Source organism: Hemitrygon akajei, chromosome 5 (genome assembly GCF_048418815.1).
Source record: "Hemitrygon akajei chromosome 5, sHemAka1.3, whole genome shotgun sequence".
In the NCBI taxonomy this organism is placed as follows: Eukaryota; Metazoa; Chordata; class Chondrichthyes; order Myliobatiformes; family Dasyatidae; genus Hemitrygon; species Hemitrygon akajei.
This window is the reverse complement of record NC_133128.1, coordinates 186,454,340-186,478,755: the sequence shown is the minus strand read 5'-3', so window position 1 is coordinate 186,478,755 and position 24,416 is coordinate 186,454,340. Positions and strand designations below refer to the sequence as shown.

The 24,416-nt window shown below is 41.6% G+C and overlaps 1 protein-coding gene across 3 annotated transcripts in view; it reads right to left on the bottom strand.

The window, feature by feature from the left end:
• LOC140728557 (xin actin-binding repeat-containing protein 2-like) overlaps positions 1–24,416 on the bottom strand; it is a 171,053-nt gene that overhangs the window by 107,325 nt on the left and 39,312 nt on the right. Inside the window, exon 1 of one of the 3 annotated variants that reach the window (XM_073047462.1) lies at positions 16,684–16,994. The exons of the other annotated variants lie outside the window; for them this stretch is intronic. The gene's annotated coding sequence lies outside the window, so the exon portion shown is untranslated. Of the gene's footprint in view, positions 1–16,683; positions 16,995–24,416 lie in introns of those variants that run through there. 3 annotated transcript variants of the gene reach the window in all.

The following is a 24,416-nucleotide window of genomic DNA, read 5'->3' as shown; positions in this document are numbered from 1 at the left end:
ATGGGAGCAGCAGAGCATCGGACAGGAAGTTCCTACAAAGGACTGTGAGAATGGCTGTGAGGATCATAGGGATCTCCTTACCATACATTGGGGATATTAATCAGGACTGCTGCATATCCAGGGCCCTTGGTATTATCAAGGATCCCACCCATCCATCCAGCATCCTCTTTGACTTTCTACCATCAGGCAAAAGACTCCAACGCATAAAGGCTAGAACGGTCAGGATGGTAAACTGTTTCTTCCCTCAGGCCGTCAGGCTTCTAAATTCCGTGCCGTATTCCATTTGAAGTGTCACCAGTTAATTTGTTCTGTACCCTAAAATATTTAATTTATGCACTTTGCTTTGTTTATCTATGCATAATTCATTTGTATAATTCATATGCATAATTCTTACTTTCCAAAGTTATTGTGTTATATGTATGTTATGTGTACTACTGTGTTTTACACCCTTCTCCTTAGAAACGTTTCATTTGATGGTGCTCATGTATATAGTTAAATGGCAATAAACTTGTCTTGACTTGACTTGGATTACTAACAAGTATGATGGACTTCAGTTTTATTGAGACACTGAACTCATCAGGGTTATTCTCCATAAGAGTTAGAAAAGGGTTTTAAGATCATTAATGTCTTTAATGTTAGTTACAAAAGCAAGAGGTTTAAGTTAGGAGGCACCATAATAAAAGAACATTTAAGCAGGTTTTGAAAGAAGTTTTTATAATCTGGAAGGAACTCCTCATTGGCTACTAGACACAGATTCAATGGGAATTTAGAAAGAGTAAGTTATGAGTCTTGAAGATATTGCTCTATGAAACATGACTGGATGAATTAATAAAAGCCCTGTTCAATCCTCCATACACAAACCTTCCACTACTTTTCCAACTACTCCTATGTAAATTATTTCTTACAGTCCTATTTTAGAAAAGCCATTTTGATTTCAATGTAATTTCTTATCAAAGGATTGTTTCTTCTGAAAATTATACACGGTAATTATGGGTGTTTAAATAAGTAGATAGACAACGTGCTGGAGGAAGTCAGCTGGTCAGGCTGCATCTATGGATGGGAATAAACTGTCGACATTTCAGGCTGAGACCCTTCATCATTGTATGTATTGGTCTAGATTTCCAATTCACTCCATGTAAGGGTGGAAGCACACATTTCAGACTTTCAGAACTGCAGGGCAAGTGTGAGGAAATGAGGAAAGGAGTTAGTATAGACTCAGTAGAATAAAGAGTTTCATTCAGCACCAAAGCTATTCTACATGCTAAATTGTTTTACTTTGATTTGCATGAGCATGGTGTGTGTAAATCTGAAATTTGAGGATTTGAGATTATGCAAACTCAACTTTGCTGCAAATATTACAAGCCAATGAAATGCACTTCCTCAAACTTTCATATTTGTTTGTTTATACCTGTAACGTTCCATGCCAGTATTTACAAGTATTGATAAGACACACACCTGCCTTTGATGGAATAATGTAGCTCTGACTAAGACCATAGACCATAAGACAAGGGAGCAGAATTAAGACATTGGGCCCATCGGGTCCAGTCGATCATGTGATTCTCAAACCTGTTCTTCCGCCATTCCCTGTAACATCTGATGCCCTGATTAACCAACAACCTCTGCTTTAAATGTACCCAAATAACTTAGACCATGAATCCCACTGATTCACTACTTTCTAGATGAACAAGTTGCTCCTCACGTGTTCCAAATGGATGTCCCTCTATGCTGAGGCTGTACCCTCTGGTCCTAGACTCCCCACTGTAAGAAACATCCTCATCACATCCACTCTATCTTGGCCTTTCTCTAATCAATAGGTTTCAATAAGATCCCCCCCTTATTCTTCGAAACTCCAGTGAGTACAGGTCCAGAGCCATCAAACACTTCTCATCCGTTGACCCTTTTATTCCTGAACCTCCTCTGGGCCCTCTCCAATGCCAGCACAGCTTTTCATAGATAAGGGGCACAAAAATGCTCAAAACACTCCAAATGCATCTGACCAGTGCCTTATAAAGCTGCAGCATTTATATTTTAATCATCTTGAAATGAATGCCAACATTGCACTTGCCTTCTTTACCACCCGCTTAATCTGCCGTTAACCTTCAGGGAAAGCTGCACAAGGCTTCCCTATGCACCTCTGATTTTCGACTTTCTCCTCTTTAGTATATATCTTTATCGCTTGTACCAAAATGCATGCCGATGTACTTCCTTCCTTTATACTGAATCTGCCACTTCTTTGCCCGTTCTCTCATTCTTTCTAGGTCTCGCCACAGACTCCCTGCTTCCTCTACAGTTCCTTCTGTCCCCTAACTGATGAAAAATACTTAATAAGTTTGTCCATTACTACCTCTCCATCATCATTTTCCAGCAGATCGATATCCATTCTCGCCTCTCTTTTACTGTACATTCTGAAGTCTTTTGGTATCTTCTTTTATTTATTATTAACTAGCTTACCTTCCTATTTCATCTTTTCTCTCCTTATGGCTTTTTAGCTGCCTTTTGTTGGTTTTTAAAAGCTTCCCAATCCTTCAGCTTCCCACTAATTTTTGTTATATGTCCTCTCTTTTGCTTTTATGCTGTCTTTGACTTCCCATGTCAGCCATGGTTGCCTCACCCTCCCTTTAGCATATTTCTTCATCTTTGGGACATATCTGTCTTGCACCTTCTGAATTGCCCCCAGAGGCCTGTACATAACCCCCATCAGGCTTTGTTCACCCTTCTAGTTTCTTAACTCTACCCACAAAGATTCGATATCTTCCAATCTTCCGTCTCCTCTTTCTAAGCATTTGATTTCAGTTTTTTACCAACAGAGCCACCCAGTCCCCTCTGCCTACCTGCCTGTCCTTTCAATACGATGTGTGTCCTTGGATGTTAAGCTCCCATCAAAGTTCTTTCAGCCATGCTCACAATGTCATACCTGCCAATCTCTAACTGTGCTACCTGATGAAGGATTTCAGCCCGAAATGTCAACTGTGTACTCTTTTTCCAGATATGCTGCCTGGCCTGCTGAGCTCCTCCAGCATTTTATGCATGTGGCTTCTGATTTGCAGCATCTGCAGATTTTCTTATGATAAGATCATTTAATTTACCTTATTTTGTTACTGTGTGCATTCAGATAAAACACCTATTTTCATCACCCTTTTTAATTTTGGCCCCTTGATACTCTTTAATTTATCTCACTGACTGCAATTTTGCCCTATCATCTGCCTGTCGTTCCTCACAGTCACGCTACTCGCTGCATCTACTTGTATACCAACTGCCCCATCCACTACCCTATCACTCCGGTTCCCACCTCCTTGCCAAATTACTTTAAACTGTCCCCAACTACTTCAGCAAACATGCCCACAAAAATATTGGTCCCCTTTGGTGTCCTTTTGTACCCTTCTTAGGTGAGACCCCAATGATCCAGAAATCTGAAATCAGCACAGGAAACATGCCCATTGTTCCTGAACTAAGGAATACAGTTGTCAGATGAGAAATAGATTGGACAGATCCAGATCAGTATCAAGCCAAAAAGTTGGAAATCATCCCGATAAAGGGTTTCGGACTGAAACGTCGACTGTTTACTCTTTTCCATAGGCGCTGCCTGACCTGCCGAGTTCCCCCAGCATTTTGTAGTATTGCCATAAGTTTCCCCAGCAGCTCTAAGGCCCTGTATGTAACAGTCAGCTAAGTGCAATCAATCCAGATCTCTCTCCTTACTACACATCTTTAATTTGGAAAAGAAAGAATAGGCCAGTAATTATTAAAGAAGAGTTTTCTTGGCTATAGACTATTAAATTGTTATTGAAACATAGCCTAAGTGTATTTGCCCAAATCCTTTTTAAACCAGAGGTTCCACATTGTGGTGCATCAACGTCCCTGAAGATGTGTGAAAAACTTACCTCTGACATCCCCCTTGTACCTCCTATCATGTACCAGATTTTGAAATCATCTATGTTAGTTATTTCAATTCATAATTTGAGTCAAGATAACTGATACCAAGATTAAGGAAGACATTTTTGTTGGCCCACAAATCAAACAGGTTATCAATGACAGGCAATTCAAAGAACTTCCAGTGGTTCCAGAGAAAATCACATGGAAGACGTTCAAGGATGTTGTTGAAAAATTTCTTGGCAACTACCGAGCACCAAACTACGTGCGGCTGGTTGACAACATGTTTCAAGCATACAAAACCATGAAATGCAACATGTTACTAAAAATTCATTTTCTCCCATTTAGACTTCTTTCCTGCATATCTTGGTGCTGTCAGTGACAAACATGGCGAAAGGTTTCACCGGGACATTGCAGTCATGGAGAAACTGAATCAGGGCAAAGGAATCCATCAATACTGGGGAATTACTGTTGGACACTTAAGTGAGAAGCCTCAGATACTGAGTACAAATGAAAATCATCAACAAAACATTTTTAGCTTAGTTGGACTATTGCGAAGTGTTCACACTGTTATGCAATTAAACACATTATGTTCAATAAAAGTAATTTCTTGTTTCTCTAAATTCCTACATGATGAAAGTAGTCTGAAATTATATTTGTGTTCAGTTTTAAGCAGTCTATCATAAACAAAAAAAAAATTCTGAGGAAGCAACACTTCCCAAAAAAAATTGTTATCCAGTGGAATTAGTAATTCCAGTGACTCTAATTAGGCTTCTTCTTTCAAATATAATTCAGTGTAATTGGATTTAAGTGATATAGTCAATTATAGACTAGAAAAAGACAAGTTGGAATACAGTAGATATGTGAATAATTACTTGAAATTAAATAATATGTCATTGAAAAGATTAAATGAAGCACAATTGTCATAGCTCACAGTAAGAGTTGGACAGGTTTAAGGACCGCTTAAATGAAATAACGTTTAGTCCCTCAGGGACTATTATACAAAATATGTATGAATAGGGAAAGATGAACATTTGGCAAATCTGGAACCCGGTAAGCAATGAAGAAATATTTGTGAAGCTCTGTTACAATTAATTACTAAGGCAGAGTCCTGACACAGCTGCATGTGATGTGTTCTCTTATGCAGCTCAGACATGGAGCTTAATTTCAACATTAAAAAAACCTGAAATCGACCTAAATATAAAAAGCTTGGAACAAGAATGTGAGGTTCTACATTTTGGCAGGAATAATCCAAATAGAACATACAGGGTAAATGGTAGGGCATTGAGGAATGCAGTGGAACAGAGAGATCTAGGAATAACAGTGCATAGTTCCCTGAAGGTGGAGTCTCATGTAGATAGGGTGGTGAAGAAGGCTTTTGGAACGCTGGCCTTTATAAATCAGAGCATTGAGTACAGAAGTTGGGATGTAATGTTAAAATTGTACAAGGCATTGGTAAGGCCAAATTTGGAATATTGTGTACAGTTCTGGTCACCGAATTATAGGAAAGATATCAATAAATTAGAGAGAGTGCAGAGACGATTTACTAGGATGTTACCAGGGTTTCAGCACTTAAGTTACAGAGAAAGGTTGAACAAGTTAGGTCTCTATTCATTGGAGCGTAGAAGGTTGAGGGGGGATTTGATCGAGGTATTTAAAATGTTGAGAGGGATAGATAGAGTTGACGTGAATAGGCTGTTTCCATTGAGAGTAGGGGAGATTCAAACGAGAGGACATGATTTGAGAGTTAGGGGGCAAAAGTTTAAGGGAAACACGAGGGGGTATTTCTTTACTCAGAGAGTGATAGCTGTGTGGAATGAGCTTCCTGTAGAAGTAGTAGAGGCCAGATCAGTTGTGTCATTTAAGGTAAAATTGGATAGGTATATGGATAGGAAAGGAGTGGAGGGTTATGGGCTGAGTGCGGGTAAGTGGGACTAGGTGAGATTAAGAGTTCGGCACGGACTAGGAGGGCCGGAATGGCCTGTTTCCGTGCTGTGATTGTTATATGGTTATATGTTATATAAGAATGCCCAGTTCATTGATTTTCCAACTTAAGGCCCCTCTGGGGCATGGTAACATCAGGAGATGGCAGAGCAAGGCTGTGCTCTGGGTGAATTTAATTATTGGTTAATAATTAGTGTGGTCAATGGAGCAGGGGAAGGAAAGTGAAAACAAATGTCTCTATGGTTTCAGAGCAAATATTCGTGTGGGTGTTCAAAGATAATGTCAAAGAGATTGAAGGGTGAAAGTGTTGATAGTTTCAGCAGGGTTCCGTTTTACAGGCTTCCAGTCCAAATTCCAGAGCTTTACACCTCAGCTCCTCTGCCAAGCACATGAATGTCTGAACCGTGGTTCCTCTAGTTCTGTCTTTGTGGCAAAGAGTTTGGGGAGAGCACATAGAAAAATACCAATTAAAACTGAAATTACCGGAAGAGTGAAAATAGCTGTACATGCAGGATGTGTGAAATACAGGGCTGGTTATCTGAAGCAATTCAATTTAGCCTTGAATTCTGAGTTCTACTCTGTGCTTTTTTTCAGACTAAGAGAGGTTGTTTCTTTGACTTCATAGGAACAATATTAAAAGGTTGAAGATCAAAAGGTCTTTTAGTACAAAGGAAGGAAATTGAAAATCTATCTGAATTGTGCTACAACAACAGCTCTTCCTCAATGTCAGCAAGAGCTGATTATTGACTTCAGGAGGAGGAAACCAGAGGTCCATGAGTTGGTCCTCATTGGAGCGTCAGAAGTGGAAAGAGTCAGCAACTTTTAAATTCCTTGGTGTGATAATTTCAGAGGACCTGTCCTGGACACAGCAAGTAAATGCAATCACGAAAAAGCATACAGCATTTCTACTTCCTCAGAAGTTTGCGAAAATTCAGCATGACATCTAAAACTTTGTCAAACTTCTGTAGATGTCTGGTGGAGAGTATATTGCCTGGCTGCATCACAGCCTGGTAAGGAAATGCCAATGCCTTTGAATGAAAAATCCAACAGAAAGTAGTGGATATACAGCCCAGTCCATTATGGGTAGAGCCTTTCGCACTATTGAGCATATCTACACGGAGCACCGTCATAGGGAGGCAGCATCCATCATCAGCTACCCTCTGCACCCGGCCCATGCTCACTTCTCGATGCTGCCATCAAAAAGATACACAGGAGCCTCAGAACTCACACCACAGCTTCAGGAAAAGTTATTACCCTTCAACCATCAGGCTCTTGAACCAGAGGGAATAACTTCACTCAACTTTACTTGCCCCGTGACTGAAATGCTCCCACAACATGCCATTAGTTTCAAAGTAAATGTGCAAAAAGCTAGATTTAGTCCATGGGTTGAGATTCTAAATTGAAAAAAGGCCAATTCTGATGACATCGGAAATAATCTGGCAAGTGTGGATTGGGACAGGCTGTTTTCTGGGAAAAGTGTATTTGGTAAGTGGGAGGCCATCAAAACTAAATTCTGAGATGACAAAACTTGTCTGTGCTTGCCTGAATACCAGGTAAACAGCACAAGTATAGGGAACCTTTGTTTTCAAGAGATATTGAGGCCCTGCTTAAGAAGAAAAAGGAACAGTGTAGCAGGTATAGACAAGTAGGAACTTATAAGGTGTTTATGGAGTAGAAGAAATGCAAGAGAAAATTTAAGAAATCAGGAAGGCAAAAATAAGACATGAAATTGCTCTAGCAGACAAGGTGAAGGAGAATCCTATGGGATTCTATAGACAGGTTAAGAGCAAAAGGATTGCAAGGAACAAAATTGGTCCCTTGGATCACCAGAATGATAGTCCTTGTGTGGAGCCAAAACAGATGGGGGAGATTTTAAATGAATTATTTGCATCTCTGTTTACTCAGGAGATGGATGCAGAGTCTATGGAAGTGAGGCAAAGTGGCGTCAACTTCATGTAGCCTGTACAAATTACAGAGTAGGAGGTGTTTGCTATCCTGATGCAGGTGAGAGTGGATAAATCCCCAGGGCCTGACAAGGTGTTCTCTCGAACCCTATGAGACACAAGTGCATAAAATGCTAGGGCCCTAGGCAGAGATATGTAAAACATCCTTAGCGACAGAAGAGGTACCAGAGCATTGGAGGATAGCCAACGTCGTTCTGATGTTTAGAAAAAGACCCTAAACGTAATCCAGGAAATTATAGGCTGGTGAGACTGACATCATTTGTGGGAAAGTTATTGGAAGGTATTCTAAGGGACTGGATATATAAGCATTTGGGTAGTCATCGTCTGATTAAGAGTAGCCAGCATGGTTTTGTGCACGATAGGTCACGTCTAACCAATCTTAGAGTTTTTCGAGGTAGTTACCAGGAAAGTGGATGAAGTCAAGACCATGCATATTGTCTACATTGACTTTAGTAAGGGATTTGACAAGGTCTCACATTAGAAGCTGGCCAAGAAGGTTCAGTCACTTGGCATTCGGGATGAGGTGGTAAACTGGATTAGACATTGGTTTTGTGGGAGAAGCCAGAAAATGGTAGTAGAGGAATGCCTCTCCGGCTGGAGGCTTGTGAGTACTGGTGTACCACAAGGATGGATGCTGGGTTCTTTGTTGTTTGTAATCTTATCAACGATCTGGATGATAATGTGGTTAACTGGATCAGCAAATTTGCAATGACACCAAGATTGAGGAAACATTGGACAGTGAGGAGGATATCATGGATTGTAGAGGGATCTGCATCAGCCGGGAAAAAGGGCTGAAAAATGGAAGGTGGAATTTAATGCAGACAGGTGTGAAGTTTTACACTTCAGTGGGACCAGCCAAGTTGGGTCTTACACAGTGAATGGTAGGACACTGAGGAGTGTGGTAAAGCAAAGGCATCTGGGAATATAGGTCCATGATTCATTGGAAGTGATGTCACAGGTAGGTAGGGTCATAAAGAAAGATTTTGGCACACTGGCCTTCATAAATCAATGTATTGAGTACAGGAGGTGGGATGTTATGTTGAAGTTGTATAAGATGTTGGTGAGACCTAATTTGGAGTATTGTGTGCAGTTTTGGTCACCTACCTACAGGAAAGATGTATAAGGTTGAAAGAGTACAGAGAAAATTTACAAGAATGTTGCCATTTCTGGAGGACCTGAGTTACAAGGAAAGATTGAATAGGGTAGGACTGTATTCTTTAAAACATGGAAGATTAACAGGGGATTTGATAGAGGTATATATGAGGGGTATAGACAAGGTAAATACAAGCAGACTTTTTCCACTGAGGCTGAGTGGGACAAAACTAAAGGTCATGGGTTAAGGGTAAAAGGCGAGAAGTTTAAGGGAAACCTTCTTCACACAGAGGGTGATGAGAGTGTGGAATGAGCTGCCAGCGCAAGTGATGTATGCAAGCTCGTTTTTAACGTTTAAGAAAAGTTTGAATTGGTACATGGATGGTAGGGGTATGGAGAGCTATGGTCCCAGTGCAGGTTGATGGGAGTAGTTCAGTTTAAACGGTTTTGGCATGGACTGGGTGTGCCGAAGAGCCTGTTTCTGTGCTGTACTTCTCTATGAATGTGATAAAATGGACTCTTGATCTCACCTTGTTATAATCTTGCACTTGTTTCCTTAATTGAAAATGATCTAATGAAACATATAATTAACTGTCAGTGAAGAGTACCGAAAAAAAATGATCCCCCCCCCCCCCCGTCAGCCTGTTCTTTTTTTTTAAAGATTTTTTTATTGTGTTTTCAAGTAATTACAGAATAAAAGTGTATTAAAAAAAAATGTATATTACCCATCCCCCCTCCCCCCCTAACATCCCTATAGAAAAAAAAGAAGAAAGAAAGAAAGAAAGAAAAAAAAAGAAAGAATGCCTGGATATCGGAAGATCCCCACATGCTCCATGGAGTTCGTAATGACTTTAGTATATATACTTATTTCTTTCCCCAAATAACCAATTATTTCATCTTCGGAGCACCTATATATTTAATCCTATCTTTTGTAAATAAGGGCGCCAAATTTTCAAAAATGTTTCATATTTATCTCTTAAATTATAAATAATTTTTTCAAGTGGAATACAGCCATAAATTTCTTTCTTCCAACGATCTATACTTAAATATGTATCTGATTTCCAAGTAACTGCAATAGCCTTTTTGGCTACTGCCAATGCAATTTTTATAAATTCTTTCTGATAGTCAGCCTGTTCTTAATTTGATTGAATTAGTAGCTGACCAGCTTGCCAAATGACAATGGGGATCCTCCGTGGTTTATTGCAAAATACTCATGAAAGCACAAAAATCTAAGAAAACTTAATTTAACACAGTTCTCGGAAACTTGCAGCTAGAATCAGTATCCATAAATATAGGTATCCTGACTGTTGTGCAAGTTATTGAAGATCTCTGCTCTGGAAAGCTTGTATTTTACTAAAGGTATTAAATGAGTCACACAAGTGCCAGGTCCTTGTAGTTTATGAGAAGTGGGCGGAAAAACTTGCAGTAAATTTCAACACTGATTTGAGTCCCGCGGATACTCTTTTTATTTTCTTTATTTAATTTTCTGATAGGTTCTTGAATCAGATGTCTGTTTCATATTAAAATCTATTTTTACAAGTTTCTTTTCCTTTGAAGTCTTTTCAACATGTGCTCTCATTTCACACACATTCTCCCAGATGATGTGAAGAAATTCTGCTCCTAAGCTTCTGGGAATGTTAACATTGAACAAACTACAAGAAGTCAATCACATTTGCGGGTGTGAAGCTACAGGTATGCCAGCCTATGTAGGTACAGTGAATTTCCTTCCCTGAAGGTATAGAATGGTAATTTGATGTTATTTTCAGTTTGGGATTTTGAAGTTGAAATTTCCACTTGTGGTACTTCAGATGAGTACGCATAATATTCACGAATAGGAAAGCTGTTTCTAATGAGCTCTGTTGTTACAGAAAAAAATCAAATTATATGTCTGTTGATCTGTACGACTGTTGCAAAATTATTCATTGCCTTTCCTCAGGATCGTGAGCACACCTTCTATCACATCAAAAAGCAAAATCTGATCACATGCAGAGGATAAAACCAGAATATCAATTATTCATACATGAATTAATATCTAGATGATTAAGAAATGGACGGTTGCCAATATGCATCAATAATTTTAAAAATTCAATCAGTCATTTCAGTTTCCAGAAGAACATTGCAAATACTGAAGCTGAGATAAAGATGGATTAAGTCAGGTTGGCCATTGTGTGTGTCTATACCAATCAAATAAATAGGAAAATAAATTCAAACCTCAGGTAATGGATATTTTATGGAGAAAATAGTTCTGATTAATTTCTAACACAGACGTCGCAATCCTCAGCACATGTGGTCCACCCTGTCGATTATAAATTATAAATTCTGAGAACATACAGTAAGAGACTGCAGATGCTGGAACGTAGAGCAACAAGAATCTGTTGGAGAAACACTATGAATTGAGTAACATCTGTGCAGTGGAAGGACCTGTTAATGTCTCAGGTCGAAACCTTGCATCAGGTGTAAAAATTTTTGTCTGATGAAATTCTTGGGTTGCTATTTTGGGATATAGTGAATGGGTCATGTTGGTTACATTACCAATAGTACACTTAAAACTATTCATACAATCGCTAAATATATTTAATTAAATTTATAATTAGCTTTCCAACATATCTGGAAATACTAGATTGTACTACAGATCAACCTGAGTACTCGGACGGATGTGCAGATCATACCTAACTATGACTATTCTATGCTCTGAGAGATTCTGGTAACATCTTCATAAAAACAAGCAAACTCGGGTTCAGGGAAGAAAAATGGACAAGCAGAGATTCATGTGACATGTGGTTACTAGCCAGCCAGCGCTCAGCCACCATCTATGAACAGTGCTCAGAAAAGATAAGAACTGCTCAGTACATTGTTAATACTTTGTCACTGGCCAGAATGGATGTGATCATATCTTAATTGTAGAACAGGGAAGAGAACTGGTCACATCTCAGCTGACGGTTTGCAAGTAATGGCCAAATGTACACAATATGTTTTAACCTTTGTGGTACCTCCTGTATCTAATGAAATGGTCATGGTCTTGTGCTACTGTAGCCCATCCATTTCAAGGTTTGACATGTTGTGTACTCTGGTATGTTCGTATGTATGCTAATGTTCTAAGGCATGGCTATTTGAGTTTCCTGACTGCTTGAACCAGTCTGGTCATTCTTCTCTGATGCCTATCATTGACAAACTGTTCTCACCACAGAACTGTGGCTCACTGGGATTTTTTTGTTTTTTTTTAACACACCATTCTCTGTAAACTCTAGGGATTGTTGTGCATGAAAATCCCTGGAGATCAGCAGTTTCTGAGACATTAAAACGACCCTGCCTGGCACCAATAATCCCTCCACCATCAAAATCACTTAGATCACGTTCCTTCCCCATTTTGATGTTTAGTCTGAAGAACAACTGAAGTTCTTGACCATGCCTACATGCTTTTATACATTGAGTTGCTGCCACGATTAGCTGATTAGCATTATCGAGCTGGAATACAGGAATGTCTACTAAAGTGGCAGGGCAGTTGAACAGTAAAAACCTAGATCTATACTCCTTTTATTCAGCTGCAGACTCATAGCTTCATTTAATACTGTGGGACAAATAAATCTTTTAATTAATTTCAACTAACAAATGTAGAGTTAGTTATCGCAAATCAAATTATTGCTATAATTACATTTGTTACCTTTCTGTTTACTAAAGAAACCCAACCTGTTCCTTTTTCGCATATTAGTATATTCTTGCAACTCTGGTGTCACCCTTGTAAATACATTCCTTAACTTTGCATTGCCTATATGCCTTCTCCTATGGTCTCACAGTCTACTTTTAAAAAGATAACCCTTCATATATGTTAAACACAGAAGGTTCTGCAGATGTTGGGAATCTTGAGCAACATGCGCAGAATGCTGAAAGAACTATGTCACCTGGAAATGTCATTTACACTAACGATCTGAATGATAATGTGGCAAATTTGCAGATGACACCAAGAATGGGACCATAGTGGACATCAAGGAAGGTTGTTAAAGCTTGTAGAGGGATTTGGACCAGCTGGGAAAATAGACTGTAAGTGCCAGATGGATCCTAATGCAGACAAGTATGCATTTTCACGTTTTGCGAGGACGAACCAAGCTAGGTGTTACATGGTGAACAGTAGGGCACTGAGAATTGTGTTCGAGGACAACATTTTGTCTGCTGCATTAAATAAACATATTTAAATACAAGTATAATATCTGCTACAGATTGCAAATGCTATAACCAGGTCCTCAGGAATAGGAACAAAACTGCAGCTCATGTCTAAACTTCCTTTGACTAGAGAAGCCAGCAATGCATCATACGCTTCAAACCTGCATTCTGATTAAAAAACTATTCTCGGGCTTCCATGCGGGTACAGATATAGAGTTTAACTGATGCATCAATGACAAACTCTGCCATCTTCATCAGGGATGATACCTGGGCATGTCTAGTCTGCTGGTATTTATACCCCGTCATTCATCCCTCCTGATTGGTTAGTCATCATCCAATCAGTTTTCTGCTGTACCACCTTGTTTGCAATCAAATTCCAGGTTTTACTTGGAGTAAGACCTTCATCTTTGTCAAAGTTCTTTTCCTCTAGTTTTACTTCAATGGCTCCTTCACCAGGTGGCCCCAAAAGCATTGGCATGGCACTGCAGTTTTGTGCTGTCGAAGTCAATGCTATAGCCATTGCAAACGCGGTGTTCTGCTACGGCCGATTTCTCTAGGTGACCCAAAGGGGTATACCTCCTGTGCTGCTAATGCAGGTTTCCACTGTACGTCCCAGTTGGCTGATATACACTGCCCCACATTCACACGGAATCCTGTAAACATCTACCATACTGAGTCCCTGGACGTTTTTCACCTGCACAAGCTGTGCAAGTTTGTGGATGGTATTAATCCAGTATTTCTTCAGCATCCTGGCGATACTTCCAGAAACTGGAAATATAGGTAAGACAGGTGGTAGTGACGGGTTCCTTCTTGTAGTTCGGTTTCCTGGTTTTTCCGTCGGCCCTTTTAAGGACCCAATTGGTTCCCTTCACCTTGTAGCCATTCTGTAGGAACTTTCTGTGTAATCATCTTATATCCTTGTGGAGACCTTCTGGGTCCAAAATATTTCCGTAATATTAATCTAAGTAGAAAGAACCACTCTCCGTTGAGAGGTGTGGTGGTAGCTGTTATTGTTGAGCTATAAGTTAAGGTATATTAAGTGGAATAGACAGAGTGGACAACCAGCACCTCTTCCCCAGGGCACCACTGCTCAGTACAAGAGGACATGGCTTTAAGGTAAGGGGAGGGAAGTTCAAGGGGGATATTAGAGGAAGGTTTTTCACTCAGAGAGTGGTTGGTGCGTGGAATGCACTGCCTGAGTCAGTGGTGGAGGCAGATACACTAGTGAAGTTTAAGAGACTACTAGACAGGTATATGGAGGAATTTAAGGTGGGGGGTTATATGGGAGGCAGGGTTTGAGGGTCGGCACAACATTGTGGGCCGAAGGGCCTGTAATGTGCTGTACTATTCTATGTACTATGTTCTATGTTCTATAAGTCTGTGTGAATGGGTTTCCAATAGACACCATATCCAGAGCTGCCATCTCGTTTTGGTTGTATTAAAACGTTTATGAATCTATCAACCTCTGCTTTAAATATACACAATGACCTGGCCTCCACAGATGCCTGAGGCAATGAATTCCACAAATTCACCACCCTCTGGCTAAAGAAATTCCTTCTCATCTCCATTCTAAAAGTACGCCCCTCTATTCTGAGACTGTGTCCTCTGGTCTTAGACTCCCCCACCATAGGGAACATCCTCTCCACAGTCACTCTATTGAGCCCTTTCACCATTCGATAGGTTTCAATGAGGTCACCCTTCATACTTCTGAGTTCTGGTGAGTACAGGCCCAGAGCTATCAAACACTCTTCATATGACAAGCTGTTCAATCCTGGAATCATTTTTGTGAACCTCCTTTGAGGTTATAATGATTCACATCAAACTCATGAGACTGACAAGAAAGAATAATTACTAAAAGTAGGGAGACAGGAAATTAGTTCTGCCGCTTGTAGGAACAAACATTTGTATATACTTCAGGTCTTTGAATACAGTAACATTAAGGAGCTTGTTTCTACTATATCAGAATCAGAATCAGAAATATGTTTAAAGTCACCGGCATATTTCGTGAGATTTGTTGTCTTTCCAGCAACAGTATAATGCAACACGTAATAACAGAAAAAAAACCGTATCACTAAATTTGTGCCTTCATACCTCTATACCTCATTCCCGATGGTAGCAATGAGAAGAGGGCATGCCCTGGGCGATCGTTCCTTGAAGATGTCCTGCATACTATGGAGCCTAGTGCCCATGATGGAGCTGACAAAGTCTACAATTCTCTGCAGCTTATTTCAATCCTGTACAGTAGTCCTTCCATAACAGAGGATGTTGTAGCCATTTAGAATGCCTTTCATGGGACATCTGTAGAAATTTGTGAGCGCTTTTGGTAACATACCAAATTGCTTCAAATTCCTAATGAAATAAAGTATTTAGCGGTGTCTATAAGTCAGGCATTCATTGTATCCCAGGAATGGCTTATATAAATGAACAAATAGTAGCATTTTGGCAGAAGGAATAAAGACATAGATGCGAATGGCCTAATTCTGCTCCTATGCATTACGGTCTTATGGTTTTGTATAAATTTTCTCTCAACACAGGTGATAGAGGAACTCAGTGAGTCAGGCCAGAAATGGACAGCTGATAGTCAGCATTTCTGTGCCGAGGCCGTTCACCTACACAGGGACTTCCGTCTTCATTCTCCCCTATTGGTATTGATGTTTAATCATTTTCTGAAATATTTTGCTCTGGATTGGAACTCAAAGAGAGATCGGTTTCTTTTTGAGTCTAGCTTGGATCTGTTACTTGGCTTCCTAAACTCTGTACTGGATTCATCTTAGACACATCTTCATGGTCCAGTGTTTCAACATCCATATTTGGTTCATTGCTGACAGAGACAATTTGATCTATATGAACCTTTCAGATTTTGTCACTAATTTTAACCAAATATATCGTTGTCATACAAATCTCCATCTTGCTTCTTACTGTCTGCTTTATGACTGTGACATTTTGAAGAGGCTAAGGATAGGAAAGCAAATGTTTTGGTTAAGAATTCCTGCTGACTAGTGTCATAGTCTTGTTTTCTGATTGCATTGTTTCCATTATGCTCTGCAAGCCACATTTGGGTGAAATAAACTCAAGCATGTTTTCAGTCACCTCATCAGAAACTTTCTGAATCAGAATCAGGTTTAATATCAACAGCATTTGTCCTGAAATCTGTTAACTTTGTGGCAGCAGTACAAAGCAATATGTAATAATAGAGAAAGAGCTGTGAATTACAGTATGAACATATATATTAAATAGTTAAATAAGTAGTGCAAACAACAAGAAATTAAAAAAGCAGTGAGGTAGTGTTCATGGGTTCACTGTCCATTCAGAAATCAGATGGCAGAGGAGAAGAAGCTGTTCCTGAATCGTTGAGTGTGTGTCTTCAGATCTCGGTGGCTCCTTTTTGATTATAGCAATGAGAGGAGTGCAGGTCCTGGTTGATGAGGCATCGCTCCTTGAAAATAACTTGGATACTACTGAGGCTAGTGCCCACCATGGAGCTGACTGATTTTACAACTCTTTGCAGCTTACTTCGATCCTGTGCAGTAGCCCCCACCCCCCACCCCATACCAGAGGGTGAATTAGCCCGATAGAACGCTCTCCTCAGTACATCTGTATAAATTTGCAAGTGTTTTCGGTACAAACTCCTAAGGAAATATAGCCGCTGTCTTACCTTCTTTATAGCTGCATCAATATGTTACATCCAGGTTAGGCCTTCAGAGATATTGACACCCAGGAACTTGAAATTGCTCACTTTTTCCAAATCTGATCCCTCTAGGAGGTTCAGTCTGTGCTCCCTCGTCTTACCCTTTCTGAAATAAAGCACTTAGCCACAAGAATATTTGGTGCTGTTCTGTTCAATCAAGTTTGAGATCGGAGCAGGCTGCAACTGAAGCAGTGGAGAGAGGGGTGGGGAGGTCAGCTACTGTCAGAAGCAGACCCATTGGAACAACATCACTTGCCCATTTGGATCTCAGTTCCTCTCACGTAAACCCAATGGTGTTAATGTATTTGGGTGTTATACTACTATCCTCTCAGTTACGGGAAGTTGTTAGTTCCTGTTTTCCATAAATCTGCATGTTTTCTCTGAAAAAGGTCAAGCAGGTCATGCAAATGGAAACAAAGGAAAATTTTCATGGCCTTTCCCTACAGTTTTGGAAAATACTTCAGGAGCTTACTAATGATTCTCTCCAAACATACTCAGCAAAGACATTTCCTTGTAATCATTCTCATGATGATTACTGTTGTGTGTTCAGTCAAAATCTTGTCATTTAAATTTGCCTGTGATCATAGAATCAGTCACTGAGAAGTGCTTACAGACCACTCCAACATATAGGCAGATGTTTTTAAACTATCTTGTTTATATGTTATTGGCTGCTATGTGATCCTCCCCATTACCCATTAGTAGCTGTTGTCTTAATGAATCAAACCTGCTTCTATGGCAACAGGACTACTAAGTACTGAAGTATTCCTACAAATATGTATTGCAATAAATATGTTGCTGTGTGTGGATACTGTTATTTCAGAAAAACAGGCTTCTCAAGATATGATTCTGTGAACAAAGCAGTGAACAGCAAACTCTTTAAGCAGATTTGAAAATCCTTGTGAAGGGATAAGGATACACAAAGATAAATAAGCAGTTTAAAAACCACAATTTTGTCCTTGTGCTTGGAGGCTTGCGTGCCTCAGTGACCCAGAGAGCTATGTTGGCTGGAGTCAGGGCTTTATGCTTTGGCTCTTTCTTGGCAGGGGAACCCATGTCAAACAGGTCAAAGTGTAGAGGTCAGACTAAGGATGGCCCACCGGTCCTCCAGGTTCGAAGGTTCAGCTCAGGCCTAGCAACCCTGAATGGTCAAACAAAACTGTTATAGAAACAGCAATCAAGAATCCTTCTACATCTGAGTGTGACGGCATTCCTGTGTCTCCACCCGGGACTTGACAGTATTGACTTGAAGCATCTACTAACATGATGAGGGAAGCTCTGAACACCACCAGAGATGGACGATCATGATTGCCAGTGGCATCACAGGCAGTAATAAGTTATAAGATTCATATCCACCCGTATTCATGTGTCAAACAACCTCTTAAACACCATGGTTATATCTGCTTCCACCATTTTTCCTCGTAGACCGTTCCAGACAACTCCCAAAGCATATATAAAACAAACTTGCCCATCAAAACTCCATTGACACTCCTCCTCACACCTTAAATGCAAGTCCTAGAATGAATGACTATAAATTATCCATTAACAATCATTCTGCACTATAAGCTTTTTCCTTTGGTGTGTGCTCTACTTGGAAGTCTTGTACTGAACAATATCAGTGTACTATGTTAGAAGGATTGCTCGTCTTTACACTGAGCACCTCCGCTCCATCCGCCACAAGCAGAGCTTCCTGGTGGCCAAACATTTCATTTCGGACTTTCCCACTGTGACATGTTGGTCTACGGCCTCTTTTGCCAAGATAAGGCCATGCTCAGGGTGGAGGAGCAACAATGGTACCCTCAAACCTGATGGCAAGACTATCTCCTTCTGTGATACTAATTTCTCTCCCCGTCCTCTATTCCCCACCCTGATCTTTTACCTCTTCTCTTCTGCCTATTACGTCTTCCTGGGTGCCCTCCCTCTCATTCTCTGATGGTCCACTCTCCTCTTCTATCAGATTCCTTCCTCTCCAGCCCTGACCTTTCCCAACTACCTCATTTCTAGCTCGCCTCCTTCCCCTCCCCCCACCTATTTATTCTGGCACTTTCTCCCTTCCTTTCCAGTCCTGACGAAGGGTCTCGACCCGAAACATTGACTGCTCCATTCAACGGATGCTGCCCTACCTGCTGAGTTCATCCAGCTTTTTCGTACATCCTTGATTCTTACCTGGTCTATTATCCCTCCTCCTTGGTTTCCATCCACTGTTAGAATAAAGGATCTGCCAAGTAAGAATAAGTGGAATTTCTTGCTTCCAGCTACACTTCCGTTCTAAGCAACACACACAAAATGCTGGAGGAACTCAGCAGGCCAGGCAGTATCTATGGAAAAGAGTACAGTCAAAGTTTCAGGCCAAAGCCCTTTGACAGGACTGAAAGGTTTCAGCCCAAAACGTCAACTGTACTTTTTTCCATAGACGCTGCCTGGTCTGCTGAGTTCCTCCAGCGTTTTGTGTGTGGTGCTCGGATTTCCAGCATCTGAAGATTTTCTCTTGTTTGTGATTGATTTACACTTGTGTTCCAGATGCTTTTTCCCTAATACGTGCATAATGGCACGTGTTTGTAGTAAGAGTCTGGAACGGAATGGGATTCTCTTCCCTTCTACTCATCACGTGTCTGCACCAACTTGATGAATGCTGAGACAATGTCATTTGCAGCTGGTATCTTGCTAATCTTAGATAGCGGGGTGGAAATATGTCTCTGCCAAAGGATGTGTAAGGCCTTCCTTCCCCTTGCTGGCCTGCAGGTCACCCTTAGGCAAGGTGTAGCACCTGCTTAGCCCACCTCCACCCCCAGGATCAGAGTCAGGTGAAACCATGGGAGCAGATGGTGGATGCTCGGATGAGCAACTAGTGCACATCACAAGTCCTGGTTATGCGACCACTGACGCCAGGCAGACAGTCCATGAAGAGTATTGATAATGGCTGGGGTCACTCATCTTGTAAAGACGCTGCCCAGAAGAAGGCAACGGCAAAGCACTTCTGTAGGAAAAATTGCCAAGGACAATCATGGCAACGGAGTCCATGATCACCCACATCATACAACATGGTACATAATGAACAATTTATCTTGCTATTCAAAGAAAATTTCACTTGCAAAGCTTTTTATTTTGCTTTCATTATATGCGGTTTGTGGTTTCTTATCCATTATTATCTCAAGGTCAGGGGTTTTTTTTCTATATTATTACAGGATTCTGTGGAAAGCTACTTATTTAGAGATACAGTGCAGAGCGGGTCCTCCTGACCCTTCGAACCGCTCCGCTCCAGCAACCCCACAACCCCAATTAACCTTAACCTAACGACGGGACAACTTACAATGACCAATTAACTTACCTGGTACGTCCTTGGACTGTGCGAGGGAACTAGAGGGCCCAAAGAAAATCAATGCATTCCTCAGGGAGGACGCACAGAGACTCCTTACAGGAATTGAACTCTGAATTCCAGAACGCCCTGAGCTGTAACAGCGGCACGCTAACCGCTACGCTACCACGGTGCCCGTTCTGCTGCAGTCTGATGCATCAACGGTGGTCCCCCTTTTCCTCATCATTGCTTACAGTCTTGCAAACCAGGATGACACATTCTCTTTATTTAAACTTCAAATAAGGCTCATGAAACCACTTGAGGACTTCCGCCAAAATCAGAAGGTTATTTCTCTTCTCTGATCTTAAAATTAATTATTATTGTTTGGTAATCCACTTAAGTATTGTATGTAATTAGTTTTGCTACAACAAGTGTATGGGACATTGGAAAAAAAGTTGAATTTCCCCATGGGGATGAATAAAGTATCTATCTATCTATCTATCTATCTATCTTGCAAAGTTTTATTGAAGGCCACTTAGAAAATCTTGAACAAGGACTTGACCCCTCAAGGTAACTTTATGTGTAAATAGAGCCCTTAGTGTAATTTGATGGTTGCGTGCTGCAAATTAATTATGTCAACATCCAATTGCGTATAAGCATAGGGGAAATTCAAGCGAATGCTGCCTCTTTGGTGATGATCTTTGCATCTTTACTGACCACAGGAGTAGCATCAGAAGATTAGAGGGTGGCAAATGTTCAAGAAAAGTAACATGGTTAATCCTGAGAATTATAGACCAGAGAGTATCACGTCAGTTAGATGTAACTATGGGAGAGGATTCTTACGGACAAGATTTACAAGCATTTGGAAAAGCGTTATTTGATTAGGAATAGTCCGTGTGGCTTTGTAGGAGCAGTCATGCCTCATGAGCATGATTGAATTCTTTAAGGAAGTGACAAAACAAAATGATAAAGGTAAAGCAGAGGATGAAGTCTATGTAGATTGCAATGGCAGATGACAAGATTTCCCCTGAGAGGCTCATTCAGAAAGTCAGGAGGCATGGAACCCAGGGAACATGGCTGCATGAATTCAGAATTGGCTTGCTCACAGATGACAAAGGGTGGTAGTGACTGGTGTGTATTCTACCTGGAAGTCCTTGAACAGGGATTCATTAAGGGACATCTGCTCTTTGTGATTTTTATAAATGTCTTGGATGAGGAAGTGAAAGGGTGGGTTGGTAAGTTCGCAGATGACACAAAGTTTAGTGGTGATGGGGACAGGGGTTATACATTGCCGTAGGTTATAACACAGGATGCAGAACTGGGTTGAGAAGAGACAGATGGAGTTCAATCCAGTCAAGTGTGAAGTGATACGTTGTAGAATGAGGGATTAATGGCAGGATTCTTAGCAGTGTGGAGAAACAGTGCGATCTTAGGATCCATATCCATAGTGCTTCTTAAATGATACTATTGTACCTCCCTCAACTACTTCCTCTGGCAGCTCATTCCATATATTCACCACCCTCAGCATAAAAATGTTGCTCCCCCAGCCCCTTTTTAAATCTTTTCCCTCTCACCCTAAATCTATGCTCTTTAGTTTCAGACTCACCTATCCTGGGAAAAGTTTGTACAATCTACCTTATCTATGCCTCTCATAATGTTAAACATTTCCATATGGTTGCCCCTCATCCTCCCATATTTCAGCCCTGATCAACCGCTCTCTATAACACAAACCCTCCCGTCCTAGCAACATTCTTGTAAGTCTTCACTGCACTCTTTCCAGCACAACCACACCTTTCCTGTAATAGGGTGACAAAAATATACCCTCATTTCCAGCCGTGGCCTCACCAACTACTTATACAACTGCCACATGATGTCCCAACACTTCAAAGTTCAAAATTCAAAGTAAATTTATTGTCAAAGTCCATATAGGTCATCATATACAACTCTGCGATTCATGTTCTTGCAGGCATACTCAATGAATTCATAATAAACTAATAACCCGGTTCCTGCCTTGTCCCCATATCCCCTGATTCCCCTATCCATAAGATACCTATCTAGCTCCTTCTTGAAAGCATCCAGAGAATTGGCCTCCACTGCCTTCCGAGGCAGTGCATTCCAAACCACCACAACTCTCTGGGAGAAGAAGTTTTTCCTTAACTCTGTCCTAAATGACCTACCCCTTATTCTCAAACCATGCCCTCTGGTACTGGAGTCTCCCATCATCTGGAACATATTTCCTGCCTCTATCTTGTCCGATCCCTTAATAATCTTATATGTTCCAATCAGATCCCCTCTCAATCTCCTTAATTCCAGCATGTACAAGCCCAGTCTCTCTAACAACAAGCCCAGTCTCTCTAACTTATCCCCTTTGGATCTCTAAGTTATCCCCTTTGGTTCAGGAGCCTGATAGTTGAGAGGTAATAACTGTTCCTGATGGTGTGAGTCCTGAGGTTTCTGTACCTTCTTCCTCATGGAAGCAGTGAGAAGAGAGCATAACCTGGGTAGTGGGGTCCTTGATGACTGATGCTACTTTCCTGCAACAACACTCCTTGTAGATGTGCTCGATGATGGGGAGGGCTTTACCCATGCTGGACTGGCTGTATCCACCAACTTTTGTAGGATTTTCTGTTCAAAGGCATTGGCATTTCCATACCAGGCTCTGATGCAGCCAGTCAATATACTCTCCACCACACATCTATAGAAGCTTGTCAAAGTTTGACAAATTATAAGACTTAACAATACAGAACTATTGGTAATTATTTTCCCTCTGATTGGAAAGTTGCAAAATCTGCTTATGTCATATTGGGGGGCATTGGGAGTGGACCCAAATACAAGACACAGACACTGAACTACCAGGAACAGGACTAGACATGAGAAGGAAGCAAGGGAAATGAGGAAGAAAGGATGCTGGACATGACAAAGGCCCTGGACGAGACACGGATTCCGGGCCAGGGCTAGGACTTGATGAGGATAACGGAACCAGGACATGGAACTGGGGACTAGGAGCCTGCGCAAGAACTCCGAGCCAGAGACTGGGCAAGGACACAGAACCTGGGTCTTGACTCAGGCTCGGACTGCAGAACTAGGCAAGGACAAGACGTGGCTATAGGATGGGGAGAGACAACAGGACTGGACGAGAGACTCCTGGACAGGACAAGGGAACCCCAGCACAGGACGAGGGAACCCCAGCACTGAGCTGGGAAAGGTAGTCCTGGGTGGGGCGAGGCACATGGACAAGATGAGAACACAAAGCCATGGCTTGGACAGGACAAAGTGCTAGGACATGGTTAGGACTGGACGAGACCCCAAAGCCTTGACTGGGTCGAGGAAGAGACAGGAACATGGAACACAAAGCCAGGACATCTCCTTGGAAACAGGACATAGGGCCAGAACTCACTACACAGAACACAGAGTCAGGACCGCTCATTGGGTACAGGACGTGGGGTCAGGACTCATTACACAGCATGCAGAATACGACGAGACGGTTCCCAACCCAAGGTAGCGGCAGACGGCCGGACCTACTCAGCGAAGGCGAGGACACAAAGATAGTTCAAAACAAGGCAGGGCAGGGCGAGGCTCCAGGCAGGGGCAAGGCGGGGCAAGGCTCCGGGCAGGGCCGAGGCAGGGCGGGCAAGGCAGGGCCCCAGGCGTAGGTTGCAGGGCAGGGCTTCGGAGGGAAGGAAGGGAACAGTCCAGCCTCAGGGTAACAGCAATGACAGCCTGACTTACCCAACAGAGGCAAGGACCAGGAGGAACAGATCCCAACATAGGGTAATGGCAAGGACGGCCTGACTTACCCCACAGAGGCAAGGACAGGATACTGATGGGACAAACCCACACAGAGGCAAGGACAGGATACTGACAAGACGAACCAGCCACCAGCCGCGAACCCAGGGCCACTTATATTCCCAGCCCCAAGACAAGAATCAGGTGCCTACGATGAAGCCCAAATGAGACAAGGGAACGCTGGAAGACCCGGAGTCTGGAAACCATGGACCGGACCGTGAGCCGGAACACAGACTTCACGGACCGGACCATGACAGCTTACAATATCGCAGATTAATTAGCAATCTGAGTTCTGGCTCCTGTCATATCTGCTCCCAATTTCTCCTCAGTGATTCCTTATGAAAGAATGCACATGGACAGTGTATGCAGACAAAAATGGGTTCATCTCTGATTATCTTGATGTTTAAATAGTTATAGAGTCATAGAAAGTAAAGCACAGAAACAGAGCCTTTGGCCTATCTAGTCCATGTCAATCTGTTTAAGCTGCCTAGTCCCATTGACGTGCACCCGGACCACAGTCCTCCATACCCTACCATCCATGAGCCTATCCAAATCTCTCACAAATGTTTAATTTGAGCTCACATGCACCACTTGTGCTGGCAGCTCATTCCACGCACTTATG